General features: G+C 45.2%; 1 protein-coding gene across 2 annotated transcripts in view; it reads left to right on the top strand.

Annotated features, from left to right (window-relative positions):
• LOC119646702 (bromodomain adjacent to zinc finger domain protein 2B) overlaps positions 1-19,609 on the top strand; it is a 149,624-nt gene that overhangs the window by 41,752 nt on the left and 88,263 nt on the right. The window contains exon 1 of one of the 2 annotated variants that reach the window (XM_038047271.1): positions 2,542-3,303. The exons of the other annotated variant lie outside the window; for it this stretch is intronic. The gene's annotated coding sequence lies outside the window, so the exon portion shown is untranslated. Of the gene's footprint in view, positions 1-2,541; positions 3,304-19,609 lie in introns of those variants that run through there. 2 annotated transcript variants of the gene reach the window in all.

Below are 19,609 nucleotides of genomic sequence, written 5' to 3' on the forward strand. Positions count from 1 at the left end.
CCTGAGACTAGAGAGATCTTCGTTCCACCACGGTGGCAGGGTCTTTTTGCTGTACTTAGGAGGGCGCAAGATTTTGAAGGCGGTATCAAATGCCTTCTCCAGAGCCCCGACCTTTGACTCCAGTTCGTCTGTCGTGCCAATCCTACTAATTTGCGCACCGGAGAGTTTGTTCTTAATTACCTGACCAAACTTTCTCCAGTCGATCCTCCTGGGGTCTCTAAAGGGCTTGGAGACCTCTGCGGCGAGATCTAGACTGAAGAGTATCCAACTGTGGTCAGAGAAGGATCTCTGGTCAGACACTCTCCAGTCGTCCACCCCAAGAATCCCGTTGTCGGTTATTAGGGTGATATCAAGGACCTCCTCCCAACCGTCACAGTTCTCCGAGCAGGGGAAATGAAAGGTTGGTGTACTGCCCCTGTTACACACCGATAGATTTGAAGTAATAATAAAATCAAAGAATGACTCACCTCTTTCGGTGATTTCGGAGCTGCCCCAAAGCGTATGCCTTGCATTTGCGTCGCAGCCCATCAGCAGGTTGGCTTTCTTCGTTGCTGTGGTGTTCGTCAGATGTTGTAGTTCTTCTGGCGGAGCTGATCGGTCATGAGCCATGTACGCCGAGGAAATATACACTTTCTCTGCCCCCACCTGCTCCAGCTTGACCACAACTAGGTCACTGGAACTCAGGTCTGGGCACAGGAAAGCGTGCAGACTCTTCCTCGCAAGAATACATGCTCTAGGTTTAGCTTGATCAGCGTCTCCTGTGCTGTGGAATAAATTAAAATATTTGCTTTGGAGTCATTTGATGGTTTGGTCGCTTCCGACCCAGGGCTCCTGTATTAATGTGATGTCGATGTCTGCCTCTAAGAGGAAGACGAGCAGATTAGCCGAGGCGCATTTCGAGTGTTGCAGATTTATCTGCGTTACCCTCAGCATGATCCGCTTTCGTGGGGGGTTTGTCAGCCCCCGTCGGACCGTCGATCGTCATCTCCTCCAACAGCTCGTTGGCGGCGCCGATTGGGTCAAGGTCGTCGTCCGGTTTTGCGGAACACTTTTACTTTGGCATTCCTGACTCCGAACCACACTTTATAATCAGCCTTTTTTCAGTGCCTCCAGGCACTCCTCGTTTATGCGGAGTAGTACAGGCTGGCTGTTTATCTGAGGTTCCTCCTCCTTTATAGCAACCCAATCGTCCATGGGAATCCCGGGGTTGTGAAGGCGCAGCAAATGGACGAGCTTGTCCTTCTCCATGCTGATCTTCGGCAACCAGATGCGAGCGACCGGTCTCCTGGGAATCTCGTCGTAAGGGATAATCTTGAAGTTAACGCCCTCCCAGGCGTCGCTGATCTTAGCGACACACGAGCCGAGAAAGTCCTTAGAGAACTGATCCATGCCAGCTATTACGTGAACCCACGGACCACCTGAGATGAATCAAAGTTGGGAGTGAGTCCCGGGTGTTAGGTGTTAGATCTGCATTTCATTGAAGTCAGTCCAGCTTAAGAACGCTTTATGTGAGCTCTTTCATTTTATCTTTCGTAGATTTAATTTCTCCTTTCTTTCCTTCGTTTCAATTAATTAGATTTTAACAATAATTTCGGGTGAATCTCTTCAAAACGCTTGGAAGATGTTTTATCATTTTCGGAATTTAATTACGTTTTATTGTGTCAGTACGAGGTTACCCCAGTATTTAGCCTTCGGTTGGAAAATTATAGAATTCTGCACGAGTTGATATTCAGATACTTTTCTACCTGGTGCAGATATGCACATAGGCATTGTGTTGACATTCTTGTTTCTCACCTACTCTGTATTTCTAGGAAGAGCTCATAGTGTCCGTCTGAGTCAGATGTCGTACCATAGATTTGTAGGCTTAGCTTCTCTTCTGGTTCTACGTATCTTAGACATGGTATCTAATATCTTTTTATTTAGATTTTTTTTTCCTTTGACTGTTCTTTCTTATGAGACAATGCACATTCAAGTAGGAGTCAATTCTGGGCGCCTTCTTGAAGGATATCTACTCATTGAACAGATGCACTTATGACGGTTCCAAGCAAGTTCAAATCAAATGGACGCAACGCATCGAGAACGGTTACAGATTGCATTGGGCTGAAGAACAGCCAAGACAGTGTTGGGCTTGGATTCCATTTCATTAGGCGATCCGGAGAGCAAATGGGAGTGCATTGTTGGCCGTGGTACTTTCCAATGTGCAAAGGTGAACATATTTCGAGCTCGCGTTTGTCAGTTGAGAAGAAAAATTCGATTGAGGTATCTCGTAATCTGCGGCAGTTGCGGCGGCGGCGTCGTAGATACTCTTGTCTTGTGCTTACACTTCTAGCCAAACGGCATTTGTTTGGACGTTGGAAGCTACGCTTTTTATCCGAACTCGAATCGTTTAATGACTCCGCTTGGAAGTTAACATTTTCTTGAATAAGCCGCGGAGCCGTGGATTACAGTGACGAATTATGTGAAGTGTTTCGTGGTGTTCAGTTAGGGGAGTATGAATCCGTGGCTGTGGTGTTGTTGGCGTCGACCCGCCAAGGGGGCTTGGATGGGGCTCTTGTTTTGCGGCCGACGATGATGATATTGATGGTGTAGCTGCCATTTTCAAAAATACAGATGTACACATGAGGCGCGCGACATACGTGTGAGGTATTCTTCAGATATGTGTAATGTGAGGTTCCTCTTCTCTTTCGAATTCAGATTCGTGTTCGGGCGACCTATTGTATCTCCCCACGATTGAGCTTGCTTAAGACTTGAAATTAAATCGAACGTAGTGTATTAAGTGTTGCGTTAAAAGTTGACGACCGGCCGACGCACAGTTCTTTGTGATCCGACCAAATGGCGAGTTGGACGAGAGGAAAAACAATCCAACTGAAATAATCGAATGTGGAAATAGTTTTTTCTTAGGAATACATCAAGTCCCAGAGTGAGATAGAGGACGCGTAATTGAAGTGATCTCGAATACGATTAGTCCGCGATGACGACGCGCTAGAAAATGTAAAGTTTGTTAATGAAGCGGTCGCAGGCAAAAAGTATCTAATACTCATTCGTAGTTACGGCTAATGGTGATGGCTGAAGTGGTGTAATTGTTCTGTCCTTTAATCGATCTAGTCCACGGCTCGAGTGAAATCCGTATGCTCACGAATGTGCTAAGTGAACTGAGCGATTTGATAGTGCTTTGTGCAAGAAGAATTCTAGTTGCTGCTGCGGTCCTGGAAAAGTATCTTGTATCTTGTTACACTCGCGTGTGCTGCCTGCTGGAAACGAAACACCTAAAATTTGGATAATTGATATCAAACTCCAGAAGTAGTAAGTTTTCCTCGTACAAGCTAATTTACGTGTTCAGTAAAACTTTAATGAAGCTCAGCAGCTTTTTTCGAGCATTGTTTCGATTTGCTAAACACATTGGCACATGAATATTACCATCTTGTTGAACAGTGCTCAGCGGAAGTTTTGGACTGCTTTGGGCATTCTATTATGGACATTAATGACTCCACACATACTAATTTGTTTGCTTCCAGTAAACTTTATGCAAGATAATTTCAGATCTTAGTCAGCTTCGTTTAATTATGCCACATCGCCTGGAGTTGGATGGCTGAATTCAATCAGAAAATTTCACAAGCACAAGATACATATACTGAAAAGATACATAGTTGTAGATCGATATTTTTGCACAATTAAAACAAAATAAATGATTTTGTGCTGGCGGGAATTTATCGTCAATGTAGAGTCGTGACCTGGCGTTGGGTTTCCCGTTCATTCAATTAAAGATGGATGCTTCACTGAACCGAGACTGTTATTGGCCATTGAAAATATATGATGACCATTGCATACTTTGTTTCTATTCGAACGTCAAAGGGTTTGCTTTTCATATCGTCTTCATAAAAGCAAAAAAGTATCTCATAGATACAGAACTTCTAAATTATTTCAATTTGCATTCGGAAATGACTTCATTCGGCACATATGCGGCCAACCAAGATGGTTAGCAAATGCTGCTGCTATCGCCCATAGTAATTCGTTAAAAGTGGGCCAGTAGTTCTCAAGAAAAAGCACAGAAGCAAACACGTTATAATGAACGTAGATATTAGTGTTGTTAAGATTACTTATCCGGATTGACTATTGTAATCAACGTCAGTGTTGAGGTGGTCAAAATGGCAATTCCAGTGGGCTATAGTCAACCACGTGGGCAGAGCTACCTCAAAAACCAAGAAGCAAAGTGACTGAAGTTGATCTGACAAGGCTTTGGCACCCAAGTACAGCTGAAGTGTGTCCCTCCTTGCTAGCCAGGCCCGAAAATATGAAGGGGGAAGGGTCCTTTGGACACTTCAATCCATCATGGTTGACCAGGGGTAAGGAGACCTCTTTGAACACTTCAATCTCTCGTGGTTGACCATAGCAAACTTGAATGTCCATTCTGACCACCTCAATACTCACTCTCATACAAAACGGCGCCCAGTGTGGGTCCCAACATTCATAAGGTATCAAGGCAGTGAATTTATGGCTACCTCAATTCCATCTACCACGGCTGAATGAACAAAGATTGGTTCTTTCCTCTAATGTAAAGTATCTGGGGTGTTATCCTGGATCCTAAGCTAAATTGGAGGTTGAACATAGAACTGAGGGTTAAGAAGGCCTGTATAGCATTCTATGCCTGCAAGAGAACCTTTGCAAAGAAATGGGGTCTCCGGCCGAGGATTGGTTCTCTGGTTGTACATCGCTGTAGTGCATCCGATCCTGACGTACGGCTCTATTGTATGGTGGCAGGCTTTAAAGAAAAAATACAATAGAACGAAGCTTAATAGGATTCAAAGAACCGTGTGTGCAGGTGTTACTGGGGCTTTGCAGTCCTACCAAGCAGATGCTCTCAATGTACTCCTGCATCTCCTCCCCCTAGACCTCCACATCAAATATGTTGCAGCGTGCAGTGCCGTCAGACTACATGAGTCCGGATGCTGGACAGCGAAATCCTACGGCCACAGCAACATCCTAGATGAAATATCTCGAGAAATCTGGGCATCCCCCACAGACTATGTCACAGGCAAGCTGAACTTCACGAGAAACTGTGGACCTTCCAACCATGGCAAAGTGGAAGACCGGCGGCGTGTTGCAAGACTATGACACGGTATTCTTTACGGACGGATCAAAGTTGGCCTATGGAGTCGGCGCGGGGGTTTTCTCGAATACACACAGTGTATCCAAGTCGTATGGTCTCCCAGGTTTCGCCAGTGTATTCCAGGCGGAAGTACTGGCGATATTGGAAGTCTGTCGATGGCTGGAGCGTGATTCGAGCCCCAAGCGTAACATAGCCATTCTGACCGACAGCCAAGCGGCCATCTAGGCCTTGTACTCAACGACGACATCTTCCCGGTTGGTGGGGCAGTGCAGAGACGCGCTTAACGTTTGGGCGGCACGCTCAAGGTCACTCTCCTCTGAGTTCCCGGGCATAGGAACATAGAGGGGAAAGAGCGGGCTGACGGATTGGCCAGGCAAGGCTCTGCTCTTGGCAGTCTCTCGGCGAATACAGTCGATGTTCCGCTGGCGGTTGTCGGGGGCGAAGTCTACTCGCACTGCCTAGCAGCCGCGGGCTTGAGATGGCGAAGGCTTACAAGCTGTGTCAAGTCAAGGAGAATTTGGCCCGCTTATAACATAGCCCGATCACGAGAGCTCCTGTGCCAGACGCGTGCAAATGCTTTCAAGATTACGGCGGTCTGCACGAGGCACTAGCCCATAGGGGACCATGCCGCTGGGCTCGGCTCGCATTGCCGAAGCTGCGGAGAAGGAAGGGAAACCCTCATGCACTTTCTCTGCGGTTGCCCAGCTCTGGCTAGAGTCAGGCTGCGAACACTGGGTAAACCATTCTTTGGGGACCTCAGAGAGAATTCTAGTTGCAGGATGGGAGAGCTGCTTTCTTTCGTAAATGCCACGGGCTGGCTCTGAAGATCCGACCCGGCTGGACTCTGCCTCCCTGCTTCCATAACAACAGTCACGGTCTTAGGAGTTTGTGGCATCAAAACGGCGCACCGAAGCGCTAATTGGGCTCCTTGGAGCGGCCACTAATACCTACCTACCTACCATAGTCAACCACGTGGGCAGAGCTACCTGAAAAACCAAGAGGCAAAGCGGCTAAAGTTAATCTTACAGGACCATGCCACCCAAGTACTGCTGAAGTGTGTCCCCAATACACGCTTGCATGCCTCTTTGCTAGCCAGGCCCGAAAATGTGAGGGGGAAGGGTCCTTTGGACACTTAAATCTATCATGGTTGACCAGGGGGAAGGAGGGTTCTTTGGACACTTCAATCTCTCGTGGCTGACCATAGCCAACTTGAATATCCATTCTGACCACCTCAATACTCACCCTCATACAAAACGGCGCCCAGTGTGGGTCCCAAAATTCATAAGGTATCAAGGCAGTGAATTTGTGGAAGACGGCTATCCCAAATTTGTTTTTAAGGTTTTGAGTAAACACAAAACCTTATTAAAATCGATTTACTGTCTGTCTGTCTTTTTTTTTTATACGTTGGACGGTGGAAAGGTTCAAAACCTACCGCTGGCTCCTGCCATACGGTTATATGAGACTTTTACTCACTAAAACCACCTCCTTCTCCTTCGCTTACCCCGCGGGACTGCCATTTCGGTATTACATCGCGGGGCAGGATCAGTTATCAACTGCGGCTTCTGTCGTTATTTGTCACTTTCCTCCGAAGCTCCTCCCTCCTCAGCAGATTGTGGATCGCCTTCATTAATTTTTCCACCGCCCTCCAAGAAGTTTCAGAGGCTAGCATGTAGTCCACGATATTCTCGGGTGTCAACCGTGCCTCGGCGTCAATTTCCACCTCCGCTCTGTGTGCAGCGAACCGCGGGCAGTTAAAAACAGCATGCTCCGCATCTTCCGGAAGCATCATGCATGTTGGGCAATACGGGGAGTCATTACGCCCGAAGCGATGAAGGTATGCACGGTACCCTCCGTGTCCGCTTAGGAATTGAGTTAGGTGGTAACTAACCTCACCGTGTCTTCGCTTGATCCATTTAGAGACATCTGGAATAATCCTGTGTGTCCAGCGTCCTTTAGGTGAATCATCCCACCTTTTCTGCCATTCCAAAATATTATAGAATCACTTCGTGCCAATTGCCGACGATTGGTATAAGACTCACCGATTGCATATGATGGGTCATATAGGCGTCGACCCTCATTCGCCAAGATGTCGATGGGGATCATGCTGGCTATCACACAAGCTGCTTCATCTGAAGTTGTACGGTAAGCGCATCACGTACGTAATGCGCTCAATCGGTATGGGGCTGCGATTTTTCTTCTGTTTGCTTCCACTTTCAAAGACGATGCCTACACTGGAGCTGCAGAAAGCAAGATGGAGCTAACAACTCTCGAGATCAGGAGCCGACGGCTTTGCCTAGGACCACCTATATTTGGCAATATTCTTGCCAACAATGTAGCCACTCCGGAAGCTTTGGTTGCTAAATTTTCAAGATGAGACTTGAATTTAAGTCTTTGGTCAACCATAACTCCTAGGTATTTAAGCGTTGGCTGCGACTGTATTATGTGTTCTCCAATCCTGATCCTTATCGACGTCTGCTTCCTTCGCTTTGTAATCAAAACTACCTCGGTTTTATGCTCCGCGAGTGTCAGACCAGCTTCCTCTAGCCAAGACCTGATTTCAAAAAATTGCCTCGTTTGTGAGTATCTCGATCTCATCAATGTCTTGTGCGACGATAGTTACTCCGATATCGTCTGCGAAGCCAATGATTGTCACTCCTTTGGGTAGTTGCAACTTTAGAATTCCGTCATACATTATTATCCACAGGAGAGGACCGAGGACTGATCCTTGTGGTATCCCGCAGGTTGTTGTATACGTTTTAGGTCCATTGTCCGAATCGTAACACAATATCCTCTCCCGGAGAAATTCCATGACTATGTGCACCAGATATTTAGGAGCGCCCAATTTGGTTAAAGCCGCAATTATTTTGTTCCATTTTGCCGTATTAAAGGCATTCTTCACGTCGAGAGTAATTACCGCGCAAGATTTATTGGCCTCCATTGCTTTTTCCGCAATTTCCGTCACCGTGCTGATGGCATTGTCTGTCTGTCTGTCTGTCCGTCACACGCATTTTTCTCGGTTATAGCGATTGACACCAAATTTGGTAGAAACGTGGGAACTGCGAACGCTCACGCATATAGTGAGTTACATATTTTTACGACGAATTTTAAAGGGGGTTTCCATACATGCAAAAGGGGGGTGTAAATTTTTTTTTCATCAAATATAGTCGTGTGGGGTATCAAATTAAAGGTCTCGATTAGTACTTTTCGAAGCCGGTCTTAGTTTTCACTTTTGCTGCAAAGGTGGGGAGTGCGGGGGGTTGAAAGTGGTCACTTTTTTAACGAACCCATTCTCAGAAACTACTCAACCGAAAAATCTGAAAAAAATCAGGGGGCTGCCACTATATGGTGCCTAGGCTCCGAAATACCCTCCATACCGATACCTGTTCAAATAAAGTTAATAATAGTATATTACTATAATTTTTAGTAATTGGCAGGAAAATCCCCCTTAAGTTCACCCGAGAATCACACAATTTTGCAACAATGTAGGCTACGGTATAGATCATGCCAAATTTGGAAAAATCGCACTGTTACTAACAAAGTAATACTAGGTCAAAGCTGTCGCTTCTCTGCAAATTCAAGACTATGAATGTCATATCACTTGAAAGTGGCATATTTTACGTGCTACATGCTAATGGAACAAATGCACACTCAAATTTCTTTATAAAAGAAATACACAAAACCTTTCATACCTGAAGCGTCCAGCTTCCGGTTTCCCGACTTGTTGGTTTGCTGGATAGACTACCAACTTTACTCTCGGCAAGGCTCTACGTGGATTTGAGTTCATCTTCAAAATTTCAAATTCCGTGCCTTCTTCTTTTTAAGAAATGCCTGGATTTGTGGGCCTCTGCGGCTATACTCTGAAAGATATCGCGCTCCAAGTTTGCCCTGCCCATCTGTGAATGACAATATTTTTTCACCCGTGCACTGAAGAAGGGAACAAGTTGTTCCCGAAATGTCGATATTTGCTTAATGAAATAATCACTACTAGCGACGGAGACGGTGTTACGTTTTAATTTCCTTAGATTTTTATTGCTCTTTTTTCGTCGAGATAAAGGACCAAGGGAAATTAAACTTTGGTAGAATCTGGTGGCACTTGGCTCGTGCTCTGCCTATACCGCCTACAATGACACATTTTCATTATGTTCTTTGTTGCCAGACGACAAGGATTATGTTCTGAAGATTCCATTTTCAGTTGTATTGTGTATTCTGGTATTTCATGATGAGGAGTGACACGTCACATTGTTCTTTAGTTACACCGCATGTTGACTGACACTTCAGTATAGTTGCACTTAGGTACCGGAGGACTTCGCCTTTTCTCTTTTGATTTTTGAGATAGTTTTACCCTCTTGGTTGATAATAGTCAACTCGGATGATCATTCTGGCTACTTCAATGCTGACTTCCATTACACTATGTTTAATCATAGGGGCAGAGCTATTCTAGCTAAGCTCGGGAATGTGCGACGATGCTTCAGTTCCCTTGACATGATGTACAAAATAACATGTGCCCTGTTCATGACGTACTGGGATAGCACCAGGTTTCTTGGGATACTTTAATCTCTCTAACTCAGATAGACAACTTTACTTTTCTTATACATGATTCATTGGGATCACATCAGAATTTGAAATAATAAATTAAGGAAATTGCGAGATTTTACAGAGAACGTATGCAAAGTTAAATTGAAAATAAGGGAAAACAATATATATCGGCTCTACCGGGCACGTGAAGCCAGAAAACTCGTAGCCTTAATACCGCGATCGAGAAATGAAAATGCTGAAGGATCATATCCTTGTCCAATGTCTTTTCTACTTCCGATATCAATGAAACTTGTCCTCCTCCACCTCAAGAAGCTTCTATTTGGAATGGACTATGGGGAGCTACGAAGAAAGATATCCTTATTAAAATCGATTCACTGTCTGTTTATTTGTCCGTCACACGCATTTCGTAGACGTGGAACTGCACCACGCGTACACATCCCCAAACACGCAAAGGGAGAGTGTAATTTTTTTTCACCTGACGTATCGATGTGGGGTATGATATGAAAGGTCTCGATTGGTACTTTCACAAGCAGCTTACAGTTTCGACGTAAATTGGGAAATGCTCGAGTAAGAAGCCAAAATGTGCAACTTACTCCCTCTTTTGTAGTTCCCGGACTCCTCTTTTTTTGCTGCTCCCAGGGGAGAGGTGAGTCAGCGTCTGATGAGTTGCCTCTGCCTTAGACGAAACCGTCAGTCAACTTTTTGTTTTTTTTTTGTAAACTTGGGTTTAACTCAAAAAAAGATGGAGTTCGGGAACTACAAAAGAGGGAGTAAGTTGCTACCCAAGTGGTTCGGTCCGTCACTAAGTGAGTGACGACTTAGGACTCCCAGCATCCTCAACAAAAAATATTATTTCTTTATTGCTTTCGTCGATTTCGGCCACTCCCTCCGCCCGTCGATTTTCTGTGATATCTCCCGTTACTGACATCGTAGCTTGAAAATTCTTGCATTTTCTGAATGTTGACCGCCTTTTCATTTCAACGAGGCATCACCCGCAGCCATTCGACGATTTTGTATTTTTGCTGATTTTCCAAAATGTTTACGACCCAAGGGTCTTGGAAATTTGCGATTTTCATCAATTCCGGCCAGACCTTCAGGCTGTCAATTTTCCGCGATATCTCGGGTTCCACACGCCGTATCGTGAAAATTCTTGTATTTTCTGAATGTGGCCCGCCTTCGCCTTCCAACGAGGTATCGCCCGTAGCAATTCGATAATTTCGCATTTTCGTCCATTTTTCCAAATTTTTACGACCGAAAGTCGTGGAAATCTTTCATCGATTTTAGGCGGAGCGGCTGTCGATTTTCCGTGATATCTCGCGTTGCCCACGTCCGTCGTAGCGTGAAAATTCTTGCATTTTCTGAATATGGGCGGCCTCTACGTTCAAACGAGCCCTTGCTCGCAACAAGTCGACGATTTTGTATTTTGCCAATTTTTGAAAATTTGTACGGCCTGGGGGGGAGTCGTATGGATTTTCTATTTTCGTCAATTCTGGCCAGGCCCTGCGGCCGTCGATTTTCCGTGATATCTCTGTACTGTGAAAATTCTTGCATTTTCTGAACATTGGCCCCCATGTTCGAACGAGGTATCGCCTGCAGCAGTCCGCCGATTTTGCATTTTTGTCCATTTTTCCAAAGTTTTACGATCCAGGGGTCGTGGAAATTTTCATTTTTCGTCAATCTTGGTCAGGCTTTTCGGTCGTTGATTTTCCGTGATGCTTCGCGTTCCGTAGCGTATTTTCTGAATCTGAGCCGCCTCTCCGTTCGTATGAGGTATCACCGGCACCATCGATGTAGGAAAAAGGATACATCACACTGTTGCAACTTCGCATGGAAACATGCGTGATATATGCAGTATTCCCCCTAACTCCTCCCAACTTTTTGGTAATCCCAGTTCGGTCATCCTCTTATCTAGGTTTTTGGACTACCATACATAGTAGAGAAAAAGAAGACGAGGCAGACCCTGCCTAAGATGGGGCGATGGCGTGGGCCAGGACGTCAGACAGCTTTTAGGGATATCGAATTGGTGGACCTCAGCGCAAAACCGGGATGTCTGGAGTTCCTTATTAAGGCAGGCCTAGACCGGATAACGGTTGTTGTGCCGTTGATGATGATGATACGTAGTTTTGCGGCATAATGAAGGTTCATTACTATCCCTTGTTGCCCTTGCCTATTTCCAAATTCCTTGGTACAGGCGGAGTGCCAAATTCGAATGAGCCTGCCGCGCTCTGCATGAAAAGTTATTTTCTTTTGTGTTCAACTAACTTGAAAGAAAGTTTTAAGGCGAAAACTTTCTTGGAAAATTGATAAAAGAGGTCTTAATTAGACAAATTGGTGGCGGTTCAATGCTTTTTGCTTTTTTCTCTGGTTTTGCTCCATAGTTTGCAGAAGCAACCTTCAATTAAATGTACAGTAAATCCCGAATAATCTAAACTTTTCTATTAATCTTTTGCGATTTCGATTTTTGTTTTGAAAATCTGCCTTCAATCGTTTCTGTCAGTAGAAAGTTTTATTGCCTGTGATACATATAATCTCTCAGCCACGAAAACCTAGAAACAGAAATTTCTCGAAGGTATGGGAATTGAACTTAAAAGGTGTCACCTGGCCATTACGCTTAACAACGTCTGACCACACTTCCAAACATAGATAGCAATCTAAATTCGAATGAACAAAAGCTGAATAGTCAGATATGCTAAAGAGACGGCTTGTGCACAAACTTACTCATTTCATTGTACGGTCAGAGTATCTGGTATATCCAATGATTAAAGAGTAATCGCAATTATGACGACCAACGTATTCTGGAGATCTTGTTAGACTCATTTCTACTAAATATCGGCGGAGCGGAGCAGATAAAGCATTCTGAAATCGTGTTTATGGCTTTGTCAAGGCAACTTCACCAGCAACTTGTTTTCTTTCATTTCTCACGTAATCTATCTCTTCATAGAGCGCTATCGCAACCGCGTGTCCGCAGAACGTGGGAAAGCTTTTCGTTTTCTTGGGATACAACTACGAATTTGGCAAAATGCTGATCGCCTCAGATACTTGCCGTACAATGAACATATGTCATTATAAGTTTTTTTCTGTTTTACTGGAATTCCGATGACGGTTTAAAGGAGAAAAAATGTATGTAACAGTAAAGCAGCTCAGCGGATTCCGTACTATTTGAAATTTGTTTTAAGAAAGTATAGTAAAAGCCATCCAGGCATATGCACATGCTTCAGCAAAACGAGCATTGTACTCGCAATGACCAGATTTTCTTTGAAAGAATGATTTGTAATATTTGAAAATCTGGAAAGTGTGTTTTTGTCGAAGCGACCAGAACTTTGAGCTTAATTAAAAGTAGGAAAGATACGTGATTACATAGTTTTACTACTTTTTTTGGTCGGTTTCATATTTATTTATTTATTTATTTAATGAGGTCAATACACAGAAAGCAAATTTCTTATTACATATTGTCCTCAGAGGGAGGAGCAAGTAAATGGCATATTTTGCGCTTAAAGCTAGAGAGGGACATAGAGTCAAATGAACCAAGTTGTAGGGCATTGTAGGACCGGCAAAACCTCGGGATCGGAGAGTGAAAGTAAATCTCGAGCTCGGCGAAGGGCACATCAAAAATGTCCGCATTACGTGTGTCATGAGACGAGGCGATACGGAGAGTAATATCCGAGTTGGCGGAGCAGTCCATCAGACCATTGCAGAGTTTGAAAAGAGTACACATATCAAGGAAAATACGGCGTTGCTGTAGGGAGGGGAGATTGAGGGTGCGGAGTCGTGACGGATAATCAACCCGTGGAAGGTTCTTTTTGTAAAAGAGCGTCCGGGTGAATTTGCGTTGTACAGCTTCAAGAGCGCGGCCGTCACGGATGCGGTAGGGGGACCAGACTACACAGCAATATTCAAGGATGTTTTTGACAAGGGAATTGAAGAGTGTTAAGGAGGGCTGGATTGAGGTAAAGTCGGACGAGGAACGTAGGATAAAACCAGACATTTTGGAAGCTCTATTGATGATGTCAACGAAGTGGGAATTGAAACGAAGTTTATCGTCGAATATTACACCCACGTCTTTGAAGGAGGTCAGTAGTGAAAGGGGTTGACCACTGAGAGAATAGGAAAAGGATGATGGGGAGGGTTTCAGGGAATAGCGCATCCAGTGGTATTTGTTGACATTCAGTGTTAGCTTGTTGACCGAACACCAACGGGCTAAATTATCAAGGTTGGATTGTAACAGAGCACAGTCCAATGGAGACGAAACAGAGGCAAACAATTTAAGGTCGTCTGCGTAAAGCAAATACGGACAGGTGAGGATGGAGGCGAGGTCATTGATAAAAAACAGGAAGAGTAGCGGGCCAAGTATAGAGCCTTGGGGAACACCAGAGGAAGGAGAGAAGGAACGAGATGAGTGACTATGAAAAGAAACTTTGCAGGAACGGTATGACAGATAGGAGGAAAGCCAGGAGATGACTGAGGGAGGGAACTCTAGCGAAGAAAGTTTAGAGAGGAGAATGTTATGGTCAACGGTGTCAAAGGCTTTGGAGAAATCAGTATAAACAGCATGTACCTCCTGTCGTGAATTCAAGGGTTTAGCAACAAAGTTGGTAAAGACCAGAAGATTTGAAGCCGTTGATCTATGTTTCACGAAACCATGCTGCTCTTTGACAATGAGGTGACCGAAGTGCGCGGTCAACCAGTCGTTGACGTATCTTTCTAGGATTTTGGAGCAAGAGGAGAGAAGGGAAATGGGGCGGTAGTTCACAGCAAGGGAAGGGTCTCCGCTCTTGAGGATAGGAATGATAAGGGCCTCTTTCCAGAGACGGGGAAAGTAGCATTCATCTAGACTTTTGTTGTAGATTATACACAGGGGGAAGGAAATGTGTTTTCTACAGTTAAGGAGGAAGAGATTAGGAAGCCCATCGGGGCCAGGTCCGACATTGGGGTCAAGGTTACCAATGAGGAACTCAACCAAGGAAGGCGTAAGGAGAGGAATGGCTAGTGATTCGGAGGAGTCTGTGGTTATGAAAGGTGTAGAAGGTTAAGGGCTCGAGGGAGAAAACACTGAAGAGAAGTAGGTGCAGAGAAGGTCGCAGAATTGTTGTGGGGAGTTGGCAGTGGAGTCAGCGAAGCTGATAGAAGAAGGGACAGAATGAGTTGGATTACGAGAGTTGCGAGCGTGAGACCAAAAGAGTTTTAAGTTACCGCGGGCAAGGGCGGCTTCGACGCTCAGTAGGTACCTTTTACGCGCCTTTCTGACCATTGACTTCACAGTAGATCGTATAGCTTTAAAGTGAGCAAGGTCGGCGTCATTTTTAGAAGCCCGAAACTTCATCCTCAGTGTATGTTTCAAGCGAATGTTAATATGAAGTTCCGTTGTGAACCAAGTTGGGAAAGAACGTAGGCAGGGAGGGGAAGAAGGGACATAACAGGAGAGGAGATCAGAGAGGATATTGTAGAAGGTGTTAAGAGCTTGATCACACGATGAATTACTTAATATATGAACCCAGTTGGAAGACGCTAAAGCTGAGTTCAGACCGTTAAAATTGGTTTTGCGGAAGTCGAACTTAGTGGGTTTACGCTTGGTTTTGGGTTTTGAACGAGGGAGCTCCGCTTCAAATTCAACCGCGGGACGGTGAGCGTCGGTTTTTACATACGGGGAAGTGCCAGGAAATAAAGAGAGGTGGCGCTCGGGGAGGTTGGAAAGGAAGAGATCGAGAGTGCGGCCCAAGGAGATTTTGGTGGTGTTGAAATTCAGGGCAGAGCAAGTATACATAAAGGAAGAAAGTGGGAGGGAAGAATGGGAGAGGTTGTTGGAAGGAATTGGAAGACTAGGATGATTAGGCCAGTTGAGCATGGGGAGGTTGAAATTTCCACAAAGGAAGAAAGGGAGGGAAGGGAATCTGACGGTAAGGAGTTCAGACAAACTGTCAAACAATTTTTCATACAGGTGAGAAGGGCTAGCACAGGGGACATAAACACGAGAAACAATGAACGGAAGGAAGTTGGGCGGGGAGACACGAAGAGCAACACAATCAAAAGGAAAGCCAGAAGAGGAGAAGACGAGTTCAGCGGGGAGTGAATCTTTTATAGCAATTAGGATTCCACCGCCAGTGGACTTACAAGAAGCATCCCGGTCCCTGTCACAACGAAAAGTGGAGTACCCTTCGGGGAGTTCGGAGTATAATATGGCATCGTCTAGCCAGGTTTCGGAGATACAGATGGCATGGTGTTGCTGAGCCAGCGTGGATAAATTGAAGGCCCCCAGCTTGGTTCTTAAACCACTGACGTTCTAATAAAACATACGGACAGTGAACATGGATCCAGTTATATAGCTCGGCGAGGCAGGCGGGTTGCCCTGAAATTTACCCGCGAATTGGGGCGCTTATACGGCTTTATGAATACACCTTCAGGCCAGAAAGAAGGGTTGCCGAGGACATCAACTTCGTGTTGGTAAGTAACCTTGAAAGATGCAATGACCCGGTCGGTGTTGTCGTCTTTTGTGAGTTTAATGCAGGACAGAGGAGAAAGTAAACCAACTTTGCTCCTTATATACTCCAGAACATCGTCCGCAGATGTTGTGAACGCTAGCCTGGAGATGAAGAGCTGTTTAGGTGGGGACGCCACCTTTAACTTGGGGCCACTGGTATGGATGGTTGAAGTGCCAGGATATATGGCGGTAGCGGGAAGCGGAGCTTCGTTGGCGACTGGAACGATGTCAGAAAGTGGGGCGACTGTGTTCCGATTCAAAACTTGCTGAGGAGGCTGCGGATATTGTCCCCTCGTAGGCGCGATGGAGCGAGACAGGATCGGAGGCTCGGTGGACCGTAACTCGTCGCAAGGGGGCCGCTGGATTAGGGGTGTAGAGCCAGTGGAAGCAACCCTGATGTAGGAGGGCATTGCAGGCGAATTCAATACACAATGAGAGGCCTGGTGCATAGACTAGTGAATTACAGATGACCATAATCAGTGGATGCTGAGATACAGGAGTCCACGTCTTTATTGTGAATTCAAATAGATGGGGACACCTAAACATCAGATCGTATAGATAAGGTGGGCTCTAATAATGAAAAGATACATTCAAGTTATCCTTACAGCAAGGTGCTGAGCACTTGTCATTGTAGTGTTCCGAATAAAATAGGGAAATAATTTATGTGACTTATATCGAATTACCTAAAATCTAAACTGAACCGTGCCTGGGTAAAAACCTTGATTGCTTTTTAAGATTTTGTCTGCAAAACAAAACCTTATTATAATAAAATCGGTTCAATGTCTGTATGTCCGTCTGTCTGTCTGTCACAGGCACTTTTCTCAGAAACGGCTATACTGATTGACACGAAATTTGGTGAGAAGGTGGGACCCCCAGACATGCAGTGAGTGATATCCTTCTACGTTGAGATTTAGGCGGGGTCCTCATACATGTAAAAAGGGGGTGTAAACATTTTTTTCACCGAATATAGTCATGTGGAGTATCAAATGAAAGGTCTTAATTAGTATTTTTCGAAGCCGGTCTTAGTTTTGAGATTTATTTATTTATTTATTTAATTAACGGACAACAAACAGAGAGAATTCCAATTAATTATTGTCCTCAGGAGGAGGAGGAGAAAGCAAAAAACTTATCCTACGTTTAAAACTACTTAAAGTAGGGAAGTTAAAAGGACCAAGCTGTTTTGCATTATAATTTCGACAAAGCCTGGGAATCGGGGAATGACAATAGACTTCGAGCTCCGCGAAGGGCACGTTGAAAATATCTGCGTTACGTGTGTTATAAGACGCAGGACGGTAGGTGATCTCGTCAGCGGCGGAGCAGTCCATCAGACCCGAGGAAAGTTTAAAGAATGTGCATAGATCCAGATAGGATCTACGCTGTTGTAGAAAGGGAAGGTTTAGAAAGCGGAGGCGGGAGGGGTAATCCACACGAGGGAAGCTTTTCTTAAAGAAGAGGGAACGGGTTAATTTACGTTGCACATTTTCAAGGGCAAGACAATCACAGTTACGGAAGGGTGACCAGATCACCCTTCCTTACGAGGGAATTGAAGAGAGCTAAGGAGGGTTGGATGGAGTCAAAATCAGAGGAGGAGCGAAGAATAAAGCCTGACAATTTTGCTGCTCGATTGATGACATCGAGGCAATGGGTCTTAAAGCGGAGCTTATTGTCGAAAGTGACTCCGAGGTCTTGAGTGGAATTTAAGCAGGATAAGGAATGTCCGTCAAGCGAGTAGGAGAAAGAAGTGGGTGAGGATTTTAGGGAGTAGCACATAGAGTGACACTTTCTGACGTTTAGCGCTAAACCATTAGTCGAGCACCAACGAACCAGAGTGTCCAGGTTATTCTGAAGGGAAACACAGCCCATAGGCGACGATATAGCGGAAAACAGCTTAAGGTCGTCTGCATAGAGCAAACAGGGACAAGTAAGGAGGGGAGGAAGGTCGTTAATAAAAAATAAAAATAGCAAAGGACCCAGAATAGACCCCTGTGGGACGCCAGAAGAGGGGGAGAAGGAGCGGGAAGTACAGCCGTCAAAAGAGACGCGGCAGGATCGGTTGGAAAGGTAAGAGGCGAGCCATAAAACAAGTGGTATGGGAACGTTTAGGAACGAGAGTTTGGATAGAAGTATCTTGTGATTTACAGTGCCGAAGGCTTTCGCGAAGTCAGTGTAAATGGTATGCACTTCTTGCCGTGAATTTAGACATTTGGCGACAAAGTTGGTAAAGTCAAGCAGGTTGGAGGCAGTGGACCTACGTTTAACGAAGCCGTGTTGTTCTTTCACTATGTGTTGGCCAAAGTAGGCGGACAACCAGTCGCTGACATATCTTTCCAGGATTTTGGAACAGGAGGAGAGGAGAAAAATGGGACGGTAATTCTCGGCAAGCGAACGATCACCACCTTTGTGAATGGGGATAATGAGAGCCTCTTTCCACAAGCTGGGAAAATGATTCTCTTCAAGGCTTTTGTTGAAAATAAGAGATAGGAGAAGGGAAATGGACTTACAAGTTTGGAGCAAAAAGAGGTTTGGAAGACCATCATAGCCAGGTCCGACCTTGGCATCAAGTTCGCCAATGAGGTATTCGACAAGGGTAGGGGTAAGAAGGGGAATGGTAGGCGATGCGGGGCAGGCTACATCTACTATCGGGAGGGATTCGGAGGAAGGGGGAGGTATATAGACTGACGAAAAGTAGCGGTAGAGTAAACCACAAGATAGTTGGTGGGAGTTAGCTGAGAAGCCAGAGAATTTAATGGACGGAGGGGATAACTGGGCAGGGCAGCGGGAGTTGCGAATGTGGGACCAAAAAGGTTTCAGATTTCCGCGCTTTAGTGAGTCTTCCACGCTGGACAAATATTCGTGTCTGGAGTTACGTATTAAGGATTTGACCGAGGAACGAAGGGATTTGAAAAAAACTAAGTCAGCAACGTTTCTAGAAGACAGGAACTTTTTTCCCGCAGTCTGTTTTTGACGTAGTTTTTTGTGAATTTCAGTGGTGAACCAGACGGGGTAAGAGCGTAAGCACTTAGGAGAGGAGGGAACGTAACAAGGAAGAAGATCAGATAAAATGGTATAGAAAGTGTTGAGTGCTTGGTCACATGTAAATGGAGAGAGCAGGGGGACCCAGTTGATTGACGCCAGGGCTGAGTTCAGACCTTCGAAGTTCGCTTTACGAAAGTTGAACTTGGTAGGCTTGCGAGCGACAGGAAAGTGGAGTCGGGATATCTGAACATCGAACTCGAGAGCAGGATGATGGGCGTCAGGGGCAACGTAAGACGGAGCATGAAGGGATTGGGAAAGATAACGTACAGGAAGGTTAGAGAGGACAAGGTCAAGAGTGCGATCTAAGTGGTTTCTAGAAAGGTTAAATTGGAGGGCGCCACAGGTGTATATGAAAGTGGATAGAGGAAGGGAAGGGTGGGTCGAGTTATTAGGGAGGGAGGGAAGGCCAGGAGTAACGGGCCAGGAGAGCATAGGAAGATTAAAGTCACCACAGA

This window comes from Hermetia illucens, chromosome 1 (assembly GCF_905115235.1).
Source record: "Hermetia illucens chromosome 1, iHerIll2.2.curated.20191125, whole genome shotgun sequence".
In the NCBI taxonomy this organism is placed as follows: domain Eukaryota; kingdom Metazoa; phylum Arthropoda; class Insecta; order Diptera; family Stratiomyidae; genus Hermetia; species Hermetia illucens.